The sequence below is a fragment of the Rhyacophila brunnea genome, unplaced genomic scaffold, assembly GCF_057557595.1.
Source record: "Rhyacophila brunnea isolate RB1 unplaced genomic scaffold, BYU_Rbru_1.0 scaffold_34, whole genome shotgun sequence".
NCBI classification, from domain to species: domain Eukaryota; kingdom Metazoa; phylum Arthropoda; class Insecta; order Trichoptera; family Rhyacophilidae; genus Rhyacophila; species Rhyacophila brunnea.
In genome coordinates this window covers 3,808,218-3,829,529 of record NW_028233006.1, presented here as the reverse complement: position 1 = coordinate 3,829,529, position 21,312 = coordinate 3,808,218, and positions in this window count along the sequence as shown.

Genomic DNA, 21,312 nt, shown 5'->3' with positions numbered 1-21,312 from the left:
TATGTTTGTGTTCATCATTAAACAAATATGATATACTTTATAAGAGTTTCATATGTTTACTGCGCATATAACTGGCGCGTTTATATTATATATGTAAAGCGAATCACTACAAAACGAATAAAAAGGATACAGGCTGTTTCTTTCTAGTATTTCTTAATTATTATTATTTTTTCATTAATTTCTACGCTTTAGATATACTGAGATAGTTATTTTTTAGTCTGACTGAAAAATGAGGAAGATATCAGCCAGATATGTTAAGATACTGGTAAAAGTTTTGCGTTCACTATTTTCAACGCGTCATATACTTATAAAAAGCAACCAACTTAAATGCAGAATATCTTTACGTTATTTTTTAAATCGCAATATTAAAGAGGCCTTTTTTTCCTTGGGCACTTCTTATTTTCATATTGTTTTCTGTAATAGATCCCTTTATCTTCACCATATTTGCGGTGCTTTTAGATTAGATCTTGTACTTAAATATGATAAATTGAACATAGAAAATATTGGTTTTAATAATTATTTTGAAAATTTCTTGCTGTATAAGCAATTTTAATAAAATAGAACTCTTATAGTTGATTTTATACCCCAAATATATGCTTATATGAGTTCATATACAAATTTATGTAAGAAGGTATTTTTGATTTAAATAACTTGAAGATTTCAAAAAGTTCATTGGCATTTACATCCGGCTATGATCTCATAATGTCAACCTATATAACATCTGTTGACAAAAATGCATTTTAATATTCGGATCGGTGGAAATAGACATAAAAAATCATTAAAGTAAATTAACCATTATTTTACAGACCCCTTACCACATTATTATCCAAATATCATTTATTTTTTCATATGATGCGCCGATTATATATATATTAGTTCAAGTCAAACCTCTATAGAAAAGTCATCTATTAAGCTGAAAGTAATGGTTTTCTTTTATAAAGTAAAACTTTTTTGCACTGATCTACCCTTTGAATATTCATTCTGATTTTCTCCGTATACCTATTGGTAATGGATTTAAATAATATTTATATTCCTTTCCAGACGATAAACAATATAATTTCTAGAAGTTTTTAATTTAAAAGAGCAAATATCGTCAGAAAATTTATTATCTAAATATATATGATGCTTTTGTTTCTGTTATTTTCTTATGTTTAGTTTGTTTTGGTATACTATCAATTCAAAATTATTATACATTTATACAGCCAAGATTGAATTTTAAATATGGTGTAATTTTTATTTGACTAAAATATATAATGAAACAAATTTTGATATATAATTCTCGGATACAACACAAATAATAACTTATATTATCTCTATATTGATAAATCACGAATAATATCCCGCATTAGTTTAATACTTAAAAGTTCAGGTGTATTTCTCAATCATAGTGTTTGAAATGTTACCTCGATACAACAGAGATATAATTTTCTGATTTTTAAGCAAATTTTTGATACAATTATTTTCATATGAGATTGTATTTAATATTAAAAATAAGAACAAATATTTTGATATACTTATAATAGATAAAAAAATTATCGCTATTTATACGTATATCTACTTAGTAAAAAAAAAACCATTCAAATGTTTTTTTCTTAAATATTTTTCATGCTAAAAAAAATTATTAATATTTCTTACAGCTGCTAATAATTTTAGACGTATTTTTATTTTCCTTGACACATAAAATTGATGAAATGCACATTGAAATGTAAGAAATACCATCAATTCCATCAGATATTGCACACAAGAATCAAAAATTTCGTAATTTTATTTAAAATTTTAGTGATTTTTTCGATTTATCATTTAACCCACATCAAAGTCTATATTTTTTTTGGTAAATTTTTATGAACTATTTATTAAGAAGCGCTTATATATTAATCATGAATAAAAGGGAAGAAAAATAGGAAACAGATACTGAATAAGGGCGATTTCATATCATTCTAATCATTATGTAAATAAAAATATATTTGATTACAATTTATAATAAAAAATCAAGCATTTTTTTACTAAGATTTCATATACAATATTCTAATTTTTTTATATATTCAATATTTTTGTAGTATATATCTCAAATTCAGTAAAATGTACGTTTTAGGAAATCTTCAAACTTGAATATACTTAGAATATTTCTCCACATAATTGATTCGGGAATAACGAATCATCTAGTAGATAGTGAATTTTTTGAAAAACAAAAATTTAATAATCTTTAAAACAATGTTATTGTCTAAAACAGCTAGTTTAAATAAGATTATAGGATATTCTGTATTAGTTTAATATGTATAATGTTTTAAGAAGGGGACGATGTATTTTCATATAAATATCAAAATACAATACACACTTGAACCTTAAGTCTATAAAATATGTATATACGATAAACTCGCCATTTGAGCATGAAAAGAACTATATCGTTATCTAAAGGGCTTTCATATATATTTTGTATTATATTCCTATAACTTTCGTGTTCTATATAATGTAAATAATCAACTTCATAAATAAAAATGGCCCAATAGTATTATAATAAAACGTATAAAAACAACAAGAAAGAAATAAAAATATACCATGCCTAAAATACACAAATGACTTTAAGCATCTAAAAATCTTTTTTTTTATCGATTAGATTAATAAAAAATCACCACACCATGATTTCAAAAGATTTGTGTATTGTATAATAGAAACAGTCAACTTATGGCAAATTAATATGCATATAATGAATTATAAAAATCATATAAAATAGTTCTTAAACATCCGAGCTTGGTTTAAGGACTTACGCCTTAATTTTACATTGCTTGAATTTATATTTCACAAAAGTTCTAAAATGGTTTTTTAGATCAGAATATAATAATATGTTTTAAGGCTAAATTAAGCAGCTTGTAGTCATACAGACAAAGCTTCTATGTTAGTTTTCATAAACATTTTTCATGGTTTCAAGTTGTTTTTTTTTCTGCACAAATTTCTCTGTAATATTATATAGAGTCAGTTTCCTTTATGTATTTAAACTTCAGATAGTTTAAATACGATGATTACCCTCACAAAAATGTGAATGTAGCTTAGTTTATAGTTTTTCTTCCCGTGTATTATATTTTTTTTTTATTTTTTTGAAGCGCGTCATATATAGGTTATTTTGTTGATATATGCAGGAACGATGTAAATAATATTAATTTTTGTGTAAATACGCTTTTTTTTAATTATGCCTTTTTAACCATTAACCTTTCTTTTTATATTATCCGAAATATTAGCAAATATTTATGACTTCTAAAATTAAACGTCTTATATTTTCACTTATTTTCAATTACATTTATCGTTTTATAAATTATTATTTGATATACTACAAATTTTTAGTGAACAGAAGTAGCAAATATAATTAATAATTTTAATTATAAAAAATATTTTTCTTTTAAATAAAAATATACTAATGAATCATAAATAAAAACGGACTAATAAGCTTTTCTTATATTATGTTTTAAATTTTTCATATTTTGAAGCGTTTTATTAATTGATAAAAAATAATTATCTTTTATAGTGATTCTAATCCATTAAAAAAATTTTGACGGCTGTAAATTTTATCCAATAAAATATAATCTGCGCTGTTAAATTATAATTTGTTTTATTACATAAATTCTATACAAAAGTTATGCTGAACAGCATTAGAATTAACATTTAAAATCATTGGTATCTTTGCTGTTATATTTTCATCTTATATAAGTCTATATTTAATCAACACTCAAAAAAATTTTGAGATCTATTTGTTATTCAATTTTCAATTCTTTAAATAGTTTAAAAATTTTCTTTTAATTTATTTACAACATTGTTTTTTTATATTTATAAATTTATATTTTTAAATAAATGATCTATAGATATATATAAATTTATAGAATTTTTGTAGTGCATAAAATCCTAAAAAACCTTTCAATTATTTATTAAGTAGATATTCTTTATATTTCTTTAGTCGAGACCGAAAGCTAATTTATTTGAAATAAACCAAGTCTACGGGAAAAATCTATCCACCTTTTATTTTATTCGCTTTATGTTATTATGTATAAATTCAGCATGTGTTTATCCTCACATCATTTAAATATATATATTTTTAGCTTTAGCTTAGGATATTTTTAGATATGTATATGAATATAGTATCACCTTAACCTAAAAAATATACATCATCTAAATTTAATTTTCTGCCGTCTATATTTCCAAATTCCAATTCAAACGAATTACACATGACGAGTATATAATGTACAAAAAAATCTATCACGATTATTTTTTTATCGCTGTGGGTGGTAAATGAGGCTTCTGTTTGAAATTAATCAAAAAGTATGATATATCTTATTAAATCTTATATTCAAAAAGACGATAAAGCTTTGCCTCGTTTTTCTGACGAAATATTTTGGTTCAAACGTTTATACGCAATACACACGATTGACAGAAATGTGTTGTCATAAATTCTTATTAGAAATAATTGGCTGGATCAAAGAAGGTTTATATAACACATGGATTGATTCTTGTTTATATCATGTGTTTATTTTTTTTCTTATCCTGTAACAAACCGATGACATGGAACACATAATTGACCATTATACTTAATGGTATTCAATCTACAAGCACATTTACAAATATGTTCATGGTATCCAATAGTATCGTAATCTAAATATGCTCAAGTCTTTACTGGATATATAATCAAATAAATAGGTGTACGATGTCTTTCTAAACGATTAGAAACATGATTTTGAGAAAACATAATTCGGGGATAATCTCTTTCTAATATTAACAAATTGTATCTTTGTGAGTTGAAAAATGTGACGGTTGTTATGATTGTTCAAATATCAATATCTATTTAAAGAAAATTGCGCTTATACTCTGTTATGTTAAAATTATACAACTAAAGGTAGATAGAACTAATAAATGCTCATATACCTATATAGATTGATAAAATATACGTAATAAATGAATTAGTAGCGAGCCTTAATTAAATTAGACTGCGTATACCATTAGGCTAAATTAGAAAAATAACACTATTTCATATAGTTCCTATACATCCACTGAGTGTAATATTGTCTTCCTATCTATATTTAATATGTTGGTTATCTCATCATAGTGGCATAAATAATCAAAATTCACAGTTAAATATGGTAAAACTATATCAATATTATAATTCAGAATAATAAAATCTATACTGATGATTTCTTCAACCCTCAAGAATGAATCCTAGATTTTAAAAGCTCATCGTATAATGAATGATACCTCGAAATTATACATGGATAGATACAGATAAAAATTATGATACTGAGATATGTATATATAAACATGCATGGGAATTTTTGAAATATTTTGATATGATTTTGTCGTCTGCACATCAATTTAGGCGATGTAGAACTTAACACAAGAAAGGTTACATTTTATTTGTCATTTGTAAACTAGTATGCTAAAATATGAATTTATATATGCTGTTGGTTGTTTTTTATATATCCGAGTTATATGATACACAAATAGTGTATTAAAAGATATAAAAAATAAAATGAATAGAATCCATTTTCGATAATGTAGTATTGAATTTGATAATAAAATTAATTTGTGTTAAACTTTTATTTGTGCATAAAATATTTGATAGATTTTGCGCCGTTTCTATCTATAATAACTTAAATAATTTAATCAGAGTCCATACAAAAATTATTGATCATATTGTGTTTTTAATATGGGAAAACGTATATGTATTGAATTTAAATCTCACAAACACATCATTCAAAAACCGGTATACACCTTTAAAGCAGGACATTTGTATATTTTAATTGTAAGATCATATGATCCTTATCATAAAATTTTAACATTTGTTATTTTATTTAGATAAATATTTTACATTTATTATAAATCTAACATACTAGATAATTTGTGTGCTTAAGTTACGTGTATGTATAATAATTATAAACTTTAATACTATCAGATTTTTATTTTATTCATAAAAACGTATTTTAAGATAGAACCAGTTACAAAATACTAGCGATAATTATTCTTGAAACGTAACATATGGTAAAATATTCGTCCATAAAATAACGAGTATTATATATTACACTTAATAATAAATTTACTTAGTCTACAAAAAATAACAGTAAATTTAATTCACCGTAAATCTATGTATGTATACATAACAAACTTATAAATATTACTTTGGATACAATCAATGTAATGAAAATTCTTTTGGAAAAATCAAAAATTCACATTATATTTTTTTTACCCGTAATTATATTTATTTCCACTTTGTCGTTATGTAGAGTTGAAATGCTCAAAGTATAGTAGTCATATATTGTATTTATTCCTTAAAATTAAAAACAAATTATGCTTCAAAAATAGAATTAATGAACCTAAATACCTTATATTGTTCATAAATATTCATTTAAAATAAAATATATACATGTTGCTTTTTCGATTTTTACTTGAACCGATACAAATGTTTTTGACAGGACTTAAAAGAAATTACTTTATCAATTGATAAAAGAATAGTGTTTACTGTAATAGGAATACATAAATTTTAATTGCAGAGGAGTGCAATTTTATCACATGTGTACGTGAATAAAATGTTTAAAAAGCAATATTTGTTTTTTTGCCTTTTTATGGTTCAAAATTTTCATGATCGATACGAAACTGGATGTTAAATATATAAGATGTCTATACGCTTTCCATTTAGTGTCTAACTATAGTATATTAGCAATGAAAGAAAAATTATAAGAAGATTTATGTAGGAATTTGATGGCTATAAATTACAGTTTTGCTATTATTAGCATTAACAAAATTTAAAAGCTAAAAAACAACCACAATTAAAAAAATTATAGCGATTTAATATTTTTAAAAAATAAAAATTAATCGGATTTGAGACTTCTCAGTGTAAAATTCATCACAATAAAGTCAAAAAAAGAAAACTTTAAAAATCGCGACAATCTCTTATTGGGAATTATTAATATTGAACAGATGAATTTCGCTTTTCTGTAATAGGATCGACGTAATATTTTTCCTTTAAATTTCATTGCATATTGCTATCATATTATTTTAAGTATTATGTTAAAATTAATTATTTTTTACCTGAATTATAAATAATGCATTTTGGCTCATTTTTATAGGCTGCTGCATTGTTACATACTAAAATTAATGTTCAGATGAAATATTCTATTAAAAAAATACCCTCTACAAAAAAATAATTCTAGTAATAGACAACTCAATAGTCAGCAAAATTTGTGGAATCAACAAATAACTCTTATATTCAGAATGTTTGTTACATGTATAAACACAGTTTTTATTCAATAAAAATGTGGTTAAGTATTTGAGGTCGAATTTGATTTTCTTATATAATTTATAAAAGAAATAAAGTTTTTTTGTGTATTGAGCAGCTGAATTGGAACGCGTGTTTCTTATCTTGACAATGTAAAATTTTTACATTTAACATACATCATTGTTTAAAATTCAATTTACTTTCTGTATATATTTTGATTTTGGATGTATATTGCCTTCGAATCGCTGAAAAAAAAGATAGACTCTCAATTTAATGTGATCAAAAAATTCATTCCATATTTTCTATATCTTTTTAGCGTAAATAGCTTTAAATAATGCTTTTCTATTTTTATAAAAATAAATACTTCGTTAAATAACAACTATGCATGATTGGGTCATCATTAATTATAAGGATGGGCATTTTTATTGCACGCTACTTAATATTGAAATATTGAAGCATAAATAATATTATCAGCATGTTATTGCATTAGATTAATTATATATTCATCTATATTTTATCTTCAAAGGATACATTTTTCGACATTATGATGCGTAAAAAAATAACATATCAAATTATTTTTATTTACAGTCGGGTTTCTTTTATCTAACTTCATTGTTTGAGACGGAGTCAGCCATTGATAATTACAAAACTTATCGACACATATTTTGACACATTAGACTGATATATCTATATCAACTGCTCTTTCTCTCAAATGAGAACAGCTAAAGTAAAATTCTAACAATATGATATCAATATGTTTTTATATATAAACTTAGATTATTTTTATAGTCTTTTTTTATTTTTATTTTCCCACATGTCTAATTTATTTTATAAAATTACGTGCTCTTACCTTTCTAAAACGTTCGGTTTTTCGCCAAGTCATATAATATGATTTTTTGATATTAAAATTTCGTTGTGGAATAAAAGTTGTTCATAGAAAGAAATTACGTTGTTAATTGAGTTGTAAAATCTTTTTATACCGTTCTAAATTAGAATCTTTGCATCAAATTTTTCTGGTTTTAAAATAAATCTGATATATCATTTGTAAGACGTGGTATATTTTATGTTCGTCTTTACCGATAAGAGTAAAAATTCTTGATTATTCAATTTATATATTTCTTGTTTTTCTTCCGAGAAAGAAATTAATATTTACCATATAGTGATGCAGCCCAATTTCAAGCCTAATCATATTGAACGCACTGATTTAATATATAATTATAAATATAGTAAAGCATAATTATATTAAAATATTCTGTAATTTAGAGAATAAAAACAAAATATTGTATCTTATTATTGAAAATCATCCAGTGCTATATTTATACCTATTATCCTTAAAAGCTATAATAACAGCCAACACACCACCTTAATATATTTTTTGCGTATAAATAAATAGATTTCAATTTTTTTTCAATAGAAAAATGCTAATTCTAAATTCAATATATCATTAAGATGATATTTTTTATAAAATTTATAGTTATTTTTTGCGTGAGAAAAAAAATATGATTACTCCATATAAAATAATAAATCTAGTATATCATAATATTTTACTTTGTTTAAATTCATCTGTATGCTTTGTTCTTGTTTTCATTGTTATAAAGGTCCAATTTGCTCCTCTTTTTGTTCACATGATTACCTTGTTATTAGAAATTTGTTAGGCACAACTTCCATGCTTCATGGGGCTAAATTTTCTTGCAACACAACAAACTTTAAATAGGTTGATTTTTTTGTATTTTTTTTTCTTGTGCTGAATTTTATTCGTAAATTCAAATCAATATAATAGAAAGTAAGGTGCCATGTTATATAAAAAACTGTTATAAAAGTAAGTGGGTTTTAATTTATAAATTTTTACGCATTTTGATGTAGGAAAAATCGATTAAAATCTAACAAAGGTGGTGATATCATAGATTTTTATAAGAACCGTAATAAGATTTTTTAGAAGGTTTAAATTACGAAATTTACAGCTTTTTTAAATTTTTATAATCCTTTTTTGATTTCAAGCTTGTTCATACCATCGAAAGTTAGTTTTTAGTTTGTATGATACAAAATACTATGAGCATAAAGTAACAGTTAGAATTTATATTATTTTTACAAGAATTTTACTTTACGCAAGTAATTGGTATACAATGAGAATTATACCATATATTGATATTTTTGAAGAGAATGAATTGGGCGGTATCTAATGAAATTTTTATAAACCTTTGCTTTTATTTAAAGTTGATGTTACTTACTACCGATCACAGTCAAAATCAAATCTCTTTTGTTAAAACAAGTTGAGTCAAAAATTGTTGGTATTTACATGATAAGATATGCTTTGAAAGTGCTTTTGAATCCCGTGAAACTAGAAGTTGCCGTAAAAGACATCGAATTTGCCAATAATATAAATAGAAAGTGTGCAAAGTGAATATAATAAAAGTGAAAATCTTAATAAGATTCTATATTTATTTAATTATACCACTTTCTTTCTGTAATCTTATTTATTCCATATATTAGTTTCTTTCTATAAAATGATTGATCGCTCTGAGAGTAATTTTCACAATAATTTTTTTTAAAGTGGGCATTAAAAATACAATATAGAAAATGATTACGTAGAAATTTAGGCAAAAATATTTTCAAAATCAATAAAATTACGTCATATATCATTTCACGATAATAATTTAATTAAATAAATTAAAATATAAAAATGAAAAAAAACTGAATTTATAGATTTAAGATTCTTTATGAAACAGTAAATGAAGATTAAAAATTATTTGGCTTTTCTCATAATGTAAAAATCTAAATTCTGTCATCAATATAATGCAGAAGCAATTGATAAATAGTTCGTAAAATGATGGTTGTTTCTTATATTTTCATAATATAATTAAAAATTAAGCAAATTATCAGAAAAAATTTGCTAACTCTATTATCTGTGTATATCTATGATTTTATTTTGTACGAGTGAATTCTATTATCTTGCAATTGTAAATATTTTTTAGATTTACTATTTCGCAAAAAAAATATAGGTAATAGAAATATCATTGAAATTTTGTGCATTTGTTTAAATAGAAAATACATAAAAAGTAATATAATTAGATACTTTAATTTGCTATGATTATACTTTTTTATCGTACATGAAAACTAAAAAGTTGAATTTTGTGATTACATGCTATCATTATTGACAGTGCAATTTATTTGTCTTTATTCTCTCTATAAAAAATGTTTTATTTGAAAAACCTTTTCTGGTCAAATATATTTTTGGTATTTACAAGGAACTTATTACAATGCGAAATTGTAAAAATATTTTTTTACTATTTTAAGTAATTATTTATAGAAAAAAAGTTCAGTGTGTATCATTGACGCTATGATAAACTAATATATAATAAGAATAAATCTTTGTAAGATTTAATAATGGTAAAAGGGCTGATTTAATTTAATGAAATTCACATTCAAAAATTTATTATCTTATTATTAACTTGTGAAGTTGAAATATGATTTTTTTATAAACTAAGTATACTTATCTATTATATTTGCTTATTCTTTATTGCATATTTTCAAATTCATTTATAAGGAACGTAATTCCAATACGTCATCTTAAAAATAAAATCTATAAACAAAGAATATTTATTATTTGATTCAGTTTTATAATCGATTTCAAAATATATTTTTATATTTTCATGTGAATGATATACGAATTTAATTGAATAACTATAAATCATCTTAGTTCTGTTGCTTTATAAAATTATGTTTTGGCTTTAATTGATTTTTCTTGTTAAGAATTGAAATTTCTTGTTGTTCTTGAACCATGAATAAACAATAAGTAAAAAAACGGCTTATTACACTGAATGGCCTCTTGTGCTCTTTAATGCCCTTTTTATGTAAAATTTCAGCTGTATATGCAATGAAATTTATTATTATACTTACCACAAAAAAAGATTTAATTAAATACGTCACTTTTTACCTCCATAATCTAATATTTTGTAATTTATTCGTTGTATTTTTCTTTTATATATAAAATATTGATAATTTATCTATGCTGTAAAATAAAAAACCCACATCCGAAATTTTATTTGACATTTCTCTGCATTTAGTGGAAACAAAAAAAAACTATTTATGGCCCATTATGATCTAAGAGGCCAAAAAGGTATATAAAATAGTAGTTTGTGTATTTATATTAAATCATTAAACTAAGCTGTTCAGATAGCTTACATGTAAGATAAATGAAGAAAATCCGTAAATTTTTGAAAATTCAATATACACCTGGATGTAAATTATATACAATTTTTGTTTCATCTCACATATTTTCTGTCGAATTAAGTACTTGATATGCATAAAAATAGCCGTAACTACAATTTTTGTAGAATCCGATTTGTAATGCAATTCTTAAATCCAACAAACTATAAGAATGGGAAAGATAAAAAATAGAACTATTTTTTGCGTTATGGATAGAATCCAATATATAAAAAAGAATTGTTGATTGTATATTACTTTCAATTATGTTTTTAGTGAATTTTCTACTCTATTTGAAACATTTATCTGTTTAGTATGTTTTGCCATTTAAATAGTCAATATTTTTTTAAAATAATTTTATTCATAATTAATATAAAATTTCATACTTTTTTTTGATAATTTTTAGCATCTTGAAATATTGAAAACTCGATAATTGTACTTATGCCAAAAAGCATAAAAAAATCACGTCAAATTTGACGAAGAATAATTTTTTGCGCATGTTATCTTTGAACAGATAATAGACTGATTTTTTAGTAGATAGACTTTTAATAGCATACATCTAATCAGAAACAATGATTTTAGCTTAATTTGTATATAAAAGAAATAGATAACGTTATACTCACATGTGTCTCTTGTTTATAAAAATTTATCATGTTTTTTTATATGATCTTTTTATATATGAAAGTTTATGCTTAAAATAATATTTTGTGTATTTATGCTGTTTTTTTCTGATTTAAAGTGTTCAGAAGTTTGGAATATAAGATATTGGAGTATTTAAAAATAAGTCTTATGTTATTTGCATAATTTACCCATTGATCAGTGATAATAAAATGAAAATTATGTTTTCCTTTACAATGTTTCAACAAGACCTTATTTTTTTACAATGCTTGTCCGTAGAGATTGAACGAATTAAATTGTGGTAATAAAATTGCGCCTGTAGTTTGTTTGTAAGTGATTCACGAATTTTCACAATATTATGCTATATAGTACATTATTGAATCACAATATTATGCTATATAGTACATTATTGAATCACAATATTATGCTATTTAGCACATTATTGAATCACAGTAGCGAATAATATGTGTGCAGAAAAATTTAGTCAATATAAGAATCATCCTCTTTTATTTGCGTAAATTCACAACGACTTCTAGGCTGATGTTTTACATTTTTTAACCGGTTACTTTGCTAAGTATTGGAAATTTCTCTTATACATTTTCCATGAATATATAAAAATCAAGTTTATTAAAGATTTTGTGTATGCTTTATGCGATTATTATTTTTAAATAAAAATGCTTTATATAGACATGAAAAATATCATTGCGTCTTTTTTAAAACATAGTTGGTAACTAAAATACTTAGGATCGTGATCCTAAAACTTCTTGGTAATATGAATAGCCGGAATATGTTAACGACGGCAGTACTCCTAAAATAGATTGCAATTATTACGAACCTAAATCATTAAAATATAAAATTTCTTTAGATATACAAATATGCTATACATTTGTTCTATATCAAAAGGATGATTTTTGACGAAAAAAACATGCACACATAGCAAAATACCCATGAATTGTAATCTATATAATATAAGAGAGCTTTTGTGACATCAGAGTACCAAATATTACGTTTTAAAGCAATACATATTCATATTGGGATAAAAGAGAAATGCGGAACAGGGTCTCTATTTGATATAAAAAAACGGTGTATTTATACTAGATATAAATGATGATAAAGATATTGTCTGTAAGCTAGAGAAATATTAAATGGTATTTTTCGTAAAATTATCGACATTTTATATTCTTATCTAAGCATTTAATTTATATAAAGTACCAGTTGTTTTAGATCTTTCATTGGCAAATTTTTTTTTGAAAATGGTTCCTCACAAAGAAAATTGATTAATCAAATATAAAATTTACAATATTAAGTTGTTTTTAATTTTATGGTGTTAAGAACAGACTTAAATGTATAATTCCTCTATAATACCTTTTTAAAAACCTTAAAATAGAAAACATTCTTTTAAATAAGATTGCTTAATTACTCAATTTAAATTTACCATACTATATAAATGTCATATTTGGGGTTTTTTGCAAATTACTAATATAATCGTTACAAATATATTGAAACAAATTATATTTAGATTAAGTGGAACGATGAGAAACATAGAGCTTCTATAATAATTTAAAGAAGATAGAATCATTAAATGTACATATTTTTTATTTAACAAAATTTTCTATGTATTTTCAGGTTAACACCATAATTTAATATTTTTTAAGTCTTAGATCTTATTAGTGTTGTCTGTTTTTTAAGAGATCTATAGATTATTTTAACCCCATAAAAGAAGATTTCACCGTATTTTTTACTTTCCCTGGGTTTTGTATTTTAAGATGTGATTAATTTATTTATATCAGTGTCTTCACAATAAATTATATAGCTTAATATTAAATTATACATTCATCTCGAAAAGGATGTTCTGTTTATATTAAGATGATTCTTTCAAGCTCAGCGTCGCTTTAGTGATTTTTATCGTTTTTAAACGATTTATTTGAATTATCACGAATTTAATTATACTAGTACAAATTACAATATGGAAGATTTTAATGCCCCCTTTCATAAAAATCAATTGAATTTCATTGCAATTCATTTAAACCAATAGATTTCAGTCCGAAGAACAAACATTTTCAATATTTTCTAATCTTAATTAAATTATAAATATTTCACTTGATTTTATCGATATTATTTTTAATTATAACTTCCGTTCTTTTCATTACATTTCGTTACATGTAATATTAAATCGAAAAGTATTTGTCGTTTTAAAGTAATATTATGTTTACTGTATGTTTAATAGTGTTAAAAAAGTTATCATTGAAACATATCAGCAATATTTGTATAATCACCTATATAAATTAATTAACATTTTTTCATTGAAAAATTAAAAAATATGTGATTTATTTTTTAACGTGATATTTCTCAATATTAAATTAGTAGAAATATTAAAAAGTCATGTGTTTAAAAGTATATAGAACGGATTTTCTTATCATAGTTACGAACCTTTTCTATTTTCATGTAGATTAATCAACACAATAGTATTCTTTGTCTGATAGCAGGTACATTTTTTGCTGATAAAATAAAATTCATACTAATAGCACCATTTGATTTTTTTAAATGCTAAAATAACATTTTCATTGTGATATTCATTTTATAAAATATAATAAAATTTAGACGGCGTGGTGACACGATATCATAGAAGGTACTTTAAGGAACTAGATGTCACGAACCAGGTTGAGGTATATATTCAAACCTTAGGATTATGAAAAACCCTTGAATTAATAGGTCTCGAAACGAGGAGTGGTAATGAAGAAGACTTTGAAGAGGAGAAGATAGCCGAAGGTATAAATACGCTGTGTGTACAGACAATAAAGCAAGCTTTGCCTGTGAACAAAAAATATAATTAAAACTATAAATATATCCCATAGATAAAAAAATAAGTATCAATATATGTAATTTATGGCAATGATAATTTTCTAAAAATTATCTAAAACCTTTATTATATAGGATTGCTAAAAATGAAGTTTTTAAGGGTGTTTTGACAATGTATAAACGGCAAAACCATAAATTCGTAAACATTACTGCAGTTAAATAGATATTTTTGGAAAAAAACATAAGATTTTTTAAAATATTTGAAGCAATAATGTAAATTATATTTACTAAAATTTTAAAATACATTCTTATGGGAATTATAAATTAATTATCTGAAAATTTGTTCAGAACGATATTTAGCAAGAAAATTTTGAATTTTATAATTTCCGTTCAAAATCAGTCTATGTTTGTTGGATATAAAATTTCCATTTCTTGGGTAAAAGTTTTACACCGTGCTTATCAAATACAACTATAAGAAAACCAAAAAGACCAGAACTCTCTCAGTACAAGAGATTTGCGAAAACGAAAATGTAGAAATAAAAGCTGATATCAGAATAAAAACAGATATTTAGTCAAACATAATAGACCTGATAAATTTCAATCGATAAAAAAAGAAATCTTATTGCATTGATTGAATAGGTGAAACTAACCTTTAAAATTTAAGTGAAGTAGAGAATATAAAATATAAAAAGTATATATCTTACTAAATGAGCTTGGTTTTGTTTACATAGCTTTACTAAGAATAATACTATATGATATGACTAGGAAACGAGTGATTGCAAAATACCATAAAAAATATATGCGGTGTTGTAAATACCAGACGAAGTAGAAACAAACATGACTGTTAAAACATTTCGTAAGACACCTATGCTTATCACATTTGAGAGAAGAAAGCTTTTGATGAAGATAGATTAGAGGAAGGTGTCAAAAATGCAATAAGAAGTTGTGCAATATTCCATATGAACTGACCACGTCTAATAAAGATAAAATTAGCAAATAAAAACTTAACCCATACATAAAAAATATCATATTTGGAATTTATAACATATAGTTCAGAACTATAACATACAATTAATGATATACATAATAAATAAATTGTAAAGTAAATAAAAGATTCCAAATATATTTCACAGAAATTTGTTTTCAATGATAAGCATTTTTTCATGATATAAATTATAAAGGGGATACCATTTTTATATCTGAAAATATACAAAATCCATTTTTGTTTATGAAATTATTTATTTTGTAATGTGCAATTAATTATTGCTATATAAACAGCAAGATTACAGAAGAATTCAACTTTCCTAAATAGCTAAGATAAAGAAAAAAATCAAAAAATGTACTTTTCACGTTACTTCTATTGCAGATAATGTATATATAAGGCTATAAAAATATGTGTAAAGTTCAAATTTTTGCTGTTCTTTATAAATTTAAAAAACGAGTGGTGCTTGATGTGTTTTTTTCTTTAAATAGTTTAAACTTTTAAAAAATTGTGTGGTTGTTTTCGAATGTTTTGCTAAATTTAGTTGGTATACTAATTCTGATATATGGAGCAAAACTTTATAAAAAGGCAAATTAATTATACAGAATAGAATTAAGCTTAAATTTTTCACGTATAAATCAATTTCTATTTTTTATATGGCATAATTTATAGCATTTCATATATTTTTTTAACCTATTTTACTATTTTAAACCTTATAAATACTGCATTTTTGATGTGATATTGATTTTGATAATAGTGAAAACCTTCATAAAGGAAAAAAACCAAATTAATATCTGGCTTATACATATTTCCAATTTTAAATCATTAGATCACTTCTAAACAGCTTTACAATAAAAAATATTATCTAGTATACACTATCATAAAAATTTTTTAGATTGATCGTGCTTTAAAATAAATAATCGTTCATCAAAGAGGTTTTTTTTTGTGAAGAATTTTTATCTTTGGAATTTAAATTCAAAATACATTTTTTTTTATGATCAAGTAATTTTTTGGTCATATAAGAAACCATAAAAGCCCATCGTATTTAACATTTTGTTTTGAAGATAATCAAAATGATCCTTATATGAGTCTGTATATCTCCATGAGTCACTTTACATATTATTAAAAAAATACAAACCTAAAAATGACGCTTATAACTAAAATGTAAGCATGATAATTAGATATCTGGAAACCTTTCACTTGTAATTTATTTTGACAATGTTTTTTTGATCTGAATAAAATATAATGAATCTTAACAAGATTTACGTCTATGAAGCTCAAATTTAATTTAAATGCGGGATATCGAAAATAAAAAAAAATTGAATAGGAAATTAATGGCCTAAATTTAAAAGAATAAAAAAATATTTGAGCTTGAAAAAGAATTTATATAAAGATATTTAAAAATCACTTTTTTCATGATTAAAATTAGTGCAGGGTGTATTATAAAATAAAATTCTTGAATTATTGAATGGTGAAAAATTTCTTTTTTGTATTGTGCATTCTAAAGTTGTTCTGTGATTCATAAAACTTAATTTATCATCCTTGTCCACGTGTCTTCTTGGAAATTTATTTAAATTAATACAACAGGTCAATTTTATTTTGTGTTCGATTATATATATTTATGAAATATATATACGTTTTTCATAATTTAAATAATATAATAAACAATCCAAAATATTCTTGTAAATATTTTACGCAAAAATAATTTTTTGACGATTTATTTTTCATGAAGATATATGCACTCGAATATTTTATTACAAAAGAAAATCATAACACTGAGGGGGGCAACCGATTAGAATCTTTTGTTTACACTACAACCAAAACTGAAAATTATTAAAATTAAAACGAACTTTTACGATTTATTTACGATGGATTTCGTTAAATATTCTAGTTAAAGAAAGCGAAAAGAAACCTTTAAACTCCTTTTGGTATGGATGATTATAAAAAAAAAACAAGAATTTGTTGTTTATATATGGAAAAATTTCCATAATAAGAACATTGCTGTAAATAAATTATTGCAAAAATAACATTAGTAGGGATGTGAAATATTGAATCATAGAAAAATTCAATTTAATTTGCAATATACTAATTAAATGAATAAGGAAAATTACTGAACAACGCTATAAAACATGTAGAAAGAACAGAAATTTGCATAAATAAATATCATGAGCAGTGTATAGTACTTTCTATTTTTTTTCTTGTTTTCGGGTGTCTTTCGATACATTTTTTATTTCAAAACTTATGAAATATTTTCATTCCTGATTCAAATAAAAAAATAATTATTGGATTTGATACGAGAAAAAACAAAATTATATGAAAATATAATTGAAATCTAGTTTATAGTTGGTAATTTTTTTGGCGCAAAAGAATTAAAAAATGAAAATGTTTTGATAGAGCAAAGAGAAAGACAACATCGAATGGTTATTTTTATTTACATTTGCATATTTATCGATATAAACTCTGCAATAATGCAATCAACCATCAATCTTTGCGTAGAAAAATATATAACGGTGATTTGTGGACTTTAATATATCTAAGCTGGACATTTTATACTGTAGTCGCGCAATTTAAAATAATAAGCATTTTCATATCCCAAAACTCTAAAATATATGCGTAAAATCACCTTTTTTATAGTATATCAGTATATATTTGGTATCATAAAGTTTAGGAATAATTTTTAATTTCTGTAAAAATTGCATCTATACATAATTACATAAACAATTTCAGAATGATATCGTAAATGATACTAAAAAACCAAATTACTATATCGAAGAAGTGTTCTCATGAGGTCAATATTTTGGCTGTAAAATATAATCATAAAGATATGTGTTATACATGAAAACGTAAATGCAATAGACAATATACTGTAAAAAGAGGTTTTTAAATATATTTTTGCATCTTGCAAAAGGAAAGATATGCAAATTGATACGATCAAATTTTTAAAATTATTATACATAATACCGTCATTTTAAAATTCGGCAAGGTATTTATTTAAATTAAATATCTCATATTTTGAAAAATTAAATATTGATTTTGAATCACAAATGAAACAACCTCCATATTCTTTCAGCATTTTTTTTTATATTTACAAGATAATCTCAGTCTGTGTTTTAACTCGAATAATTTTCATACAAATAATCATATTTTAAAGTCTTAAATCCCATCAAAAAAGTATAGGCTTATTATATAGTTGTCTTGTAAACAATTTTTAATTCTTGTTTCTATAAAGTTGTGTTTTATATTATAATATGCGTGAGAAAATTTTAATTTATATATTATTATTATATTAGAAACATAAAGTCCGATATATGTAAAATTACAGGCACTAAAAAAATATAACTTAATACTTATATTATAAAGGGTGATTTTAAATTGGCTATATGTCACATTTAAATTTTAATAATAAATTTTTTTGTATCCTAGAGCAATTTTTATACCTTTTTTATGTTTTCAGTAAGCGAAAATTACTATTTATTGCAAATCTCATTAGAAATTTAGGAATATAATATATACAAAAAATATATTATTTTGTTGATATCTAGCATTAATAAACGGCACTATGCTCATTTGACATGTATACTATAGCCTAAAACTTACCTCTTATCTAAAAAAATACATATATTATAGAAGATTGTGTGATTTTATTATGATTTCTGGTATATCGAAGACATTTTACCTAGTTCATGGTATAAAAATATTTTAATTCTCAATACATAACATTTATTGTTTATTTAGCGTCCTCAAGCAACTGTTTTATTTTCTTATAAAAAAATTATTTCTAGTTTTGGATATTTTACACTTCCAATTTGATTATAGGACTTGGCAAAATAATTTAATCTAAAAGAAATTTATGTGAGATATTTATATGTGTTAGTATAGTTATCTATTCCAACAAAATCCCACATTTGATGCTTAACATTTAAACAAGGTGTTTGTGTCGCAATATTGCGTGAATAAAATATGATAAGTTTGTGTAATAGAAATAGAATTTGTTCAGGGATCATATTTTGTATAATCCACATATATAAACCGTTCAATAGTTTCATATACTTCATTCATAATTTTTTTTACTAAATAAGCTCATAATATGACTAACTTTTAAAAATTATCATAAATATGAAACAAGTATTGATCACATTAATTCATCGCAATGGAATATAAATTGTGTTGGATATATCATTATATATTCATACTAAAATCTGGGCAAGAAATAATAATAAAGAATCATTTACATCGTAATTATACTAGAAATTATTTTATTGATATAAAATCTAAATTTATTTTTATATTTTTGTAAAATATTTTTAATCACAAAAAACTTATTCTTATACTACGTTGAGCTTTATTTTCTCTTTGATGCCGGAATTTTTGAACTTTTAACATGCATAACTTCTTTGATCAGAAGTTTGTAATATAAATTGGGTAATTCTTTTTCATTTTAGGGAAAAAACTAAATGTAGTTGATATTAGTTTACGCAAACGCGTTTTAATACTTGTTTTGTTTAAATCAAATTGTCGAAATACTAACCAATATATATTTTGTTTATTATAGAGCTTATATCATATTCACGTTATTTCTTCTTTATTAAACCATGCTTGAACTTTTAAATAAATTAACATTGAAAAATAATGTGACATCCATTTTAAAATCGGTGTAGATTGTATTATTACCTTTAATGGTTTTATTTGACAACACAAACTATACTTTTAACATAAAGAAAGAATGAATTGCTTACACTATCGATTGTTATAAGTTAAAGACAAAAACAAGAACATAATCTTTTATTTTTTTATAATTGCAAAAAGCATTTTAGAACATGCATATATGACATAAATATAGATAAATATAATATTAAACTATATGATGAACAAATATTTACACAAAGTAAAGGTTAAATATAAATTCTTTGTCATATCTTAATTATATATAGCTTTATTAACTGATATTTTATATAATTCACAGCCATTCTATGGGTGTGCAATATATATTCGCTTCTTTACATATGTAAAGTTAGGTTAAATGCAGCGTCTAAAACTATTTATCTCTGATTCGAAGTAGATTTCATACTGGATAGTTTTCATTTGCATCGAAATGTATTTGAATGTGCTGCCATGTAAGAAAAATTTAAATCTTTAATCAAAAATGATTTTTTACAGGTATAGCTAAAATTTACATCTACTGATAACATGAAATTCAAAAATAAAAATTTATTCTTCTATATTAATGAGAAATAAATATCAATCAGTAATGGTAAAAATAATACGTCTTATGTTTAATCTTAATTGAATAAGTATTAGCTTTAATTGCCAACTGTATAAATTATACATAACAGTAAACTAGAATTAATAATGGTTTGATGGTAAGTTTTAACTGTAAACAGAAAACTTGAATTGAGATATTTAAACGCAACAAAGGTGACTAGATTTTGCTTTATATCAAGTTATGTGTTTCTAACTATAT